At 45.3% G+C, this 7,914-nt stretch overlaps 1 pseudogene; it reads right to left on the minus strand.

Moving 5' to 3' along the window:
• Positions 1 to 500: 500 nt before the first annotated feature.
• On the minus strand, positions 501 to 7,379 carry LOC122689945 (annotated as a pseudogene).
• Positions 7,380 to 7,914: the final 535 nt, after the last annotated feature.

Consider the following 7,914-nt stretch of genomic DNA (forward strand, 5'->3'; position numbering starts at 1 on the left):
GACACCGTAGGAAGTGTTTCTAGAGCACTGCCGGGGGGGTGGGGATGGGGGGAGCAGAGCAGGCACCCCCAGAAACACCTGTGCATCTCCAGCCTCTGGTCCCCACGAATGGTGAGTACAAGACCCAGGGTACAGGACCAGAGAAGTTAGTGGAAGGGGACTGCAGCCCAGGAGTCAGCCCAGACAGAACCACCACCGTATGCATTCAGAACGGGGCATTTACAGGGAACCTATACATAATATTTACACATGTTCACTCAGAGCCCGCAAGTCTAGATGCCGTCACTGCACTTATTGCAAAACAAGGTACTGGATGTGGAGGAGGAGACACATGGTCTGGCCTCAGTGCCTGTGCCTCACAGCCGCCCCGGGTTGCACGTCTCCATGCACAGAAAGCAGCGGCCATGCAGCCCCTCCCTGCAGCCCTGAGTGTCACGGGCGGGGTCTCAGGGCTCTGGCTCAGTCTCATAACCGGTCTTGATGAATCACCAGGACGCCTCTCAGAGGTTCGTCTCATCCCAAGCAGGGTCGTTCATGTTCTTGAGAACCTTCCTCACCAGCTTCTCCAGATCTTTGCAGGAGAAGATCCTGCAGGTCCAGGATCTTCTGGATCCTGAGACTGATCCAGAAGATCAGGGTTAGGGTTAGGGTTAGGTTAAGTTCAGCAAACACTTCATATTTAATGGGAAATCTAGAAGAAATATGTTTTTTTCCAGCAAATGCTTGTACAGTCTTTAGAAGAATGCACCAAAATGCCAGAGACCCAGCAGAGGGTCAGGGACTGCTTCCTCAGCCTGATGCCACAAATGAAGACCCTGTACCTGGCATACTGTGCCAACCACCGTCCACGGTCAGCATTCTCACAGAGCACAGTGAGGAGCTGCGAGAGTTCATGGAGATGAAGGGTGCCAGCAGCCTCCTCCAGAGACTTCTTCATCTTCTTGTCCTGTCTTAATTCCTGGACTTCATCTTTTAGCACATACACGGTGTCAGCGAGACTCTTTTCTTCTGTCACTGTCTGACCATTGCTTTTAGTTTCTTCAGCTATAATTTTCTCTTCTTCTGGAAGCAAAACTTGTGGAGCAGATTCTTTGCGTGAACTTGAGTTGAATGTCTGTCATGTCTTGGCACTGGTGCGGTAAGTAAGTCTTGATGACCTTCAAGATCTGGACATCCTCCTCCATCACAGCTGTTTTTCCTCAGCATGAACTCCTCATCTGAAGGCTTCCGCTCCAGCCTGTGCTTGAGGAGCAGCTTCTTCATGGTCTTGGGACTTTTGCTCAGGTCCTCCTTGTAGCAGAGGGCAGCCAAGGGCTGCAGGCAGGGGTGTGGGTCACAGGCAGCTCAGGCTCCAGGGCTTGGGGGTCTTCGGAGGCTCTAGGGGCCCCCTGTTGATTGATGGTGGTGTGTGGAGTGTGGTGGTGGGAGGGGTGGGGCAGCGTGCAGTAGGTGGGCGTCAGCGGCACAGGCTTGCTGTCCGCATGCTTGCTGGACCGGGTGATGGAGTGGGAAGCAAGGGTGTGAGACAACACAGAGTGAGAGGCCCGCCAGGGTGACCTTCATCTGCTTTTGCAGATGGTCCACCCACTCGTGGAGGTCCTGCTGGTTGTTGCAGGACACCAAGATCTGCTTGATCATGCTCCCTGATATTTCAAATGCATCTCTGATTTTCACTGTCCTCGAGCTTTGTGATTGTCATTCCTGTCATTGGTAGCTTTCCCTGATATATAAAACCACTCATCCTAGGACTGACAGACAACATTAGCAAAATATCTGGAAAGAGTAGAAGATATCTTTCATTCTTTTCCTCACTGCCAGCACACTGGATCAGGACCTGGCACACGTAAACAACGCTGCCCAGGGTCTTGATGTTGTCGCCCTCCCAGCTCCGGATGGCTTCTGTCAGGATCTGTGGCTCCAACTCCTTCCTCTTCCACACCCCCTGACACTGTGCTGAAAGGTTTTTGAAGGTGGTCATGGATTTCTGAATATACTGTCTGTCTGGGTGATAATCCTCCATGTGTCTCTCCAGCTCCTTGAGCAGTGCAGGGTACTTGTCCAGACACATGAATGGCTTGCTGAGGTTGGTGGTCAGCATGAGAATGCCCAGGCTGCTGGCACCCTTCATCTCCATGAACTCTCGCAGCTCCTCACTGTGCTCTGTGAGAATGCTGACCGTGGACGGTGGTTGGCACAGTATGCCAGGTACAGGGTCTTCATTTGTGGCATCAGGCTGAGGAAGCAGTCCCTGACCCTCTGCTGGGTCTCTGGCATTTTGGTGCATTCTTCTAAAGACTGTACAAGCATTTGCTGGAAAAAAACATATTTCTTCTAGATTTCCCATTAAATATGAAGTGTTTGCTGAACTTAACTTCTCACTGGTCTGCAGGGGCTGTAGGTAGATTGAAAGCACTGTCTGAAGTTCTTTAGAATATTCATTTTCTGTTTCCAAAATATTCTGTAGCACCACATTGTAATAGCTTTTGTTAATGGCAGTCGTATCAAATCCTTTGGGAGGGCTCTTCAAGATTCCAGATTTGGGTAACACAGGCTTTATGCTGGACTTGATCTTGTGCAAATAGTTGCTGGGGAACCAGCCAGTCCTGCAGTTGTGCTCGCCCTCCCACCAGTCCCCCTCCTCCACCCACGTGACGTGGATGACGTCTCCTTTCCTGAAGGACAGCTTGTCTTCATTCGTCTGCTGGAAGTTAAACTTGGATCTGATGACCAGCTGATTGTTGATATTATCGCTCATGTCCAAACTGTGGTACTGGCCCTGGAACAACTGTGAAGTCCTACCATGAAGGCTGCGGTCCCAGGGAGTCAGAAGACTTGATCCGGTGGGAGGAGGGCCAGGCGCACATGGAGTCGCTCACCAGGCCGATGTCTGCTATTACTTTGTTCAGCATCACTAAGGAGCTGAGGACCTTGTTGAAATTCTGCCCCTGATACAAATCATTTGCATCAGACTTCTCCAGCTGCAGGGACACCCCACAGCCTCGCAGGAAGTCGAGGATGTTGCTCAGACTCGCCCTTGCTCCGGGTCTCCGGGTAGACCTGCAACACAGAGAACAGGCGCTGAGCGCTGTGGACAGGTCGCAGGCGCGCCCAGAGGCAAGCCAGACGCGGCCCCCTGCAGGAATCCAGCCCCTCATGTGACCAGGGCGGGTGGCCCCGGTGGCCTGGAGCGATCCTGGCCGCCCCCCAGCGCCCGAGCACTCAGCCACTGCCTCTCCTCATATTTAAGATCAATTTAACAAAGAAATGCAAAACTTTTGAATAAGGGGTCAAAGATAACAGCATAGGAAGACCCTGAGCTTGCCTCCTCATATATAGAGCAATTCCTCCTAAAGAACAACTAATTGGCTGATTGAACTGCTACTGCAAAGAGAAGCTTCACATAGAAATGGGTAGAAGAGATTGGGAACATGGAATCTCCCTGATGTGGAAATCCGTAGTAGGGAGGGATATTGCTGAGGGGTCAGAGCACAGACTCACCCACCCTGAGACACAGTGAAAACACAGCAATTTAAAAGTCATCTAGACTATAAGCAAAGGAAATCTACTCACTAACCCTAGAGCTTTGGGTTAACGGGCAGGAAATTGTTGGAGGTCTCACCAGGGTCGGAGGTATCAGTGAACGCCATTGTTTGAGTTCCCCAGGCATTCCCTCAGGCCCATGCCCATTCCAGCTCTAGCCATTTCACCAAGGGCAGTCTCAGGTGAAGTCGCCCCCAGCCACTCCCAGGCTTGTGCCTGATCCAGCTCCAGCTGTTCTGCCATGGAGGCCTTGTTACAACTCTTCCTGAGACTGCATCCAGCCTAAGCCCACCCTAGCCCCAGCCGTTTTGCCAAAGTGGCCCCAATGTGGCATACCCACAAGGAATTACCCTGGCCCAGGCCCATTTCAGTTCCAGCCTTCCCATCAAGGTGGTCTCAGGAACATCACTCTCTGGGAAACACTACCAGTCCAACCCTCTTCAGCTCAAGCCACCCTGCCAAGGTTGCCTTAGTTCAGCACTCCCCAGGGACTTCCTTTGGCTCATGCCCACTCCAGTTCTACTAATCTGCCAAAGCTTCCAGGTGCAAGAAGTCTACACAGAGGATGCTCCCACACAAGGCCCTCCTTCACCTATTCATAGAAGCAAAGACCAAAAGCACACAAAATGAGGAGTCAGGAACATGTTCCAAATGGAGGAACAAAATAAAAGCCCAGAAAAATAAAAACCCAATGAAATGCAGATAAATAATTTACATAATAAAGAGTTCAAGAAACAATCATGAAGATACTCGCTGAACTCAGCAGAGTGGAGGAACTCAGTGAGAACTTCAACAAAGATTTTTAAAATATAGGGAAGAACAAATCAGAACTGAAGGATATAATGACTGAAATAAAATATGTTCTAGAGGTAATTAACAACAGATTACATGATACAGAGGACTGGATAAGTAATCAAGAAGACAGAATAGTGGAAATCACTCAATCAGAACAGGAAAAAAAAGAATTTTTTAAAGTGAGGATAGTTTAAGGGACCTCTGGGACAACATCGAGTGTCCTAAGATTCACATTATATGGGTCCCAGAAGGAAAAGAGACACAGGAAGGGACAGAAGACTTATTTGAAGAAATAATGGATGAAAACTTCCCTAACTTGGGGAAGGAAACAGACATCCAGGTACAGGATGCACAGAGTCCCCAAAAGATGAATCCAAAGAAATCCACACCAAGTCATCACAATTAAAATGGCAGAAGTTAAAGAGATAATCTTAAAGGCAGCAAAGGAAAAAAAAACAAAAAAACAAAAACAAAACTAATCACATAGAAAAGAAACCCAATAAAACTATCAGCAAAATTTTCAGCAGAAACTTTACAAATTTACAGGCCATAGAGCAGTGGCAGGATATGCTTAAAGTACTGAGAGGAAAAACTTACAACCTAGAATAATCAATTCAGTGCTGTAATCATTCAGAATTGAAGGACAGATAAAGAGTTTCTCAAATATTCAAAAACTAGAGGAGTTCATCACTACACAACTGGCCTTTTAAGAAAATTTAAAGTACATTTTTAAGTTAAAAAAAGGCCACTACTAAAATAAAATATATGAAAGAAAATATCTCATTGATAAAGGCAATTAAAAGCTAGTATATAGGTTAAAAAACATAGTACAATCAATCATGACTAAAATAACTAGGTAAGGGAGACACAAAATCAAAATATGTATTGACAAAATATGTCATCAAAAACATAAAATGCAGGTTGGGGGATAAAAATAGAGTGTTTTTTGAATGCCTTCAAATTTAAGTGGCTGTCAGCTTAAAATAGATGACTACAAGATAATATATATGAATCTCTTAGGAACCACAAACCAAAAACCTACAATGAATAGAAAAAAACAAAGAGAAATGGCTGTAAAAATAACACTAAGAGGACATGTTAGGCCACAAAGAAGTCTAAATTTAAGAAGATTGAAATCATACCAAGCATTTTTCCTGACCACAATGCTATGAGACTAGATGTCAATTACAAGGAAAGAAACACAAACGTGTAGACTACACAACAAGGTACTAAACAATCAATAGGTCAATGAAGAAATCAAAGTAGAAAAAAACAATTTAGAAAATTGAAAATGAAGACACTTCTGTCCAAAATCTATGGGATGCAGCAAAAGCAATTCTAAAAGATAAGTTTATAGTAAAAGGCCTATATCAAGAAACAAGAAAAATCTTAATCTAAATATACATGTACAGGAACTAGAAAAAGAAGAAAAAACAAAATCCAAAGTTAGTGGAAGGAGGGAAATAATAAAGCTCAGATTTGAAATAAATGAACTAGAGACTAAAAAAATTAGAAAAAAATCAATAAAACTAAGGGTTGGTTCTTTGCAAAAATTAACAAAATTGACTAACAAATGGCTAACAAATGTTTAGCCAGATAGAGAGAGAGCACAAATAAATAAAATTACAGCTGAATGAGCAGAAGTCACAACAACCACCACAGAAATACAAAGAATCATAAGAATATTACAAAAAATTATATGCCACAAATTAGACAATCTAGAAGAATGGATAGATTCCTAGAAACATACAGTGATTCCAAGAATGAATCATGAAGAAATAGATAATCTAAATAGATTGATTACTGGTAACAAAACTAAATCAGTAATCTAAGAACTGTCAAAAAACAAAAGTCCAGGTCCAAATGGCTTCACAGGTGAATTCTATCAAACATTTAAGGAAGAGTCAATACCTATCTTTCTCAAAGTATTCTCAAAAATTGAGGAGGAAGGAAAGGTTCCAAACTCATTTTTTGAGGCCAGTATTATCCTGATACCAAAATTAGACAAAGACACCACACACAGAAAACTTTATAGGCCAATATCCCTGATAAACATACACACAAGAATCCTCAACAAAATATTAGCAAATCAAGTTCAATAATACATTAAATGGATTATATACCATGATCAAGTGAAATTTATCCCAGGAATGCAAGAATGGTTCAAAATCCACAAATCAGTCAACATGATACACCATATTAACCAAAATAAACAAAACCATGTGATCATCTCTCTAAGTGCAGAAAAAGCTTTTCACAAAATTGAACATCAGGGACTTCCCTAGCAGACCAGTTAGGACTCACTGCTTTCACTATCATGGCCATGGGTTCAATCTCTGGTCTGGGAACTAAGATCCTGCAAGCTGCACAACATGGTAAAAAAACTAAACATTCATCTATGATAAAATCTCTAAAGAAAGTGGGTACAGAAGATACGTAATATCATAAAGGCCAAATATGACAAACCCACAGCTAACATCATACTCAGTGGTGAAAAGCTGAAAGGTTTTCCTCTAAGATTAAGAAGAAGACAAGGATGCTGAAGGGAGAACAAGATGGTGGAGGAGTAGGTGGACGTGAAGTACATCTCTCTCTACCGATACATCAGGAATACACCTTCAGACACAGAAGTGCATGCAGAACACCAGCTGAGAGAGGACAGGAGTAACTGACCAATGGAAAATAATATACACCACCACACAAAACTTGGTAGGATGAAGGAACTAGGGGAAAAAACAGGAGTGTTAGTAAGACTGGACCTGCCCTCGGCAGGTGGGGGAACTGATGCAAGGGTCTGAGCCCTACATTGGGGCAACTGTCTGAGTCAGAGGAGAAACATTTAAGGCTGAGAGTGAAACAGTTGGTCTGTGGCAGCCCAAATGGAATGAGAATCAGACAGTCCTTGCTGAAGTCATACATACCCCAGATAGGAATGCTGGTCCCCTGGAAGGTGCAGCAGCAGGGAGCTGGAATTTAGATTGTGGAGCAATCCCAGGGCGAGGGCTGCTGTTGGCTGCAGAGAGACGGATTGAGGGGATGTAAGGGAGGAGATCGTGGTGGGAAATGTCAGTGGAGGAAAGCCAGGCAGCTATGGAAGCAAGGCAGTACTGCTGAGTCATGCATAGGGGGTGGAGGTATCACCATAGCCTCTCTCGCCCCACACGCCAGCATCCGCAGCTGAACAATAGAGAGGCTGGCCAATCAAATGCCTGAGGCACTGAACTACAGAGTAGGACCCCACCCAGGGTTCCCCTTTAAGTGCCTGACCTGCTGATCTACAGAGTAGGACCCCAGCCAGGGGGGCCCCTCTGTGTGTCTGACATTGTGAAAAACAGAGAAGGATCCCAGGAAAGGGAGGCTTGTAAGTGCCTGAACGGGCAGAGCTATGGAGAAAGACTGGTCAAAGAGGCCTTCTGATTGCCAGCTACAAGAGGCTTGATAAAAGACTCTGATAAGGCCATAACTCCTGTGGCAGAGGCAGTCCGTGTCCCTGCACATTTGGTGCTGCCAGGGTCCCTGCAAGCCAAGCAGCTGCACCACCCTCATACTCAACTCTCACTGGGGCAGAGCTACCACAGG

Source organism: Cervus elaphus, chromosome X, assembly GCF_910594005.1.
Source record: "Cervus elaphus chromosome X, mCerEla1.1, whole genome shotgun sequence".
Classification (NCBI taxonomy): domain Eukaryota; kingdom Metazoa; phylum Chordata; class Mammalia; order Artiodactyla; family Cervidae; genus Cervus; species Cervus elaphus.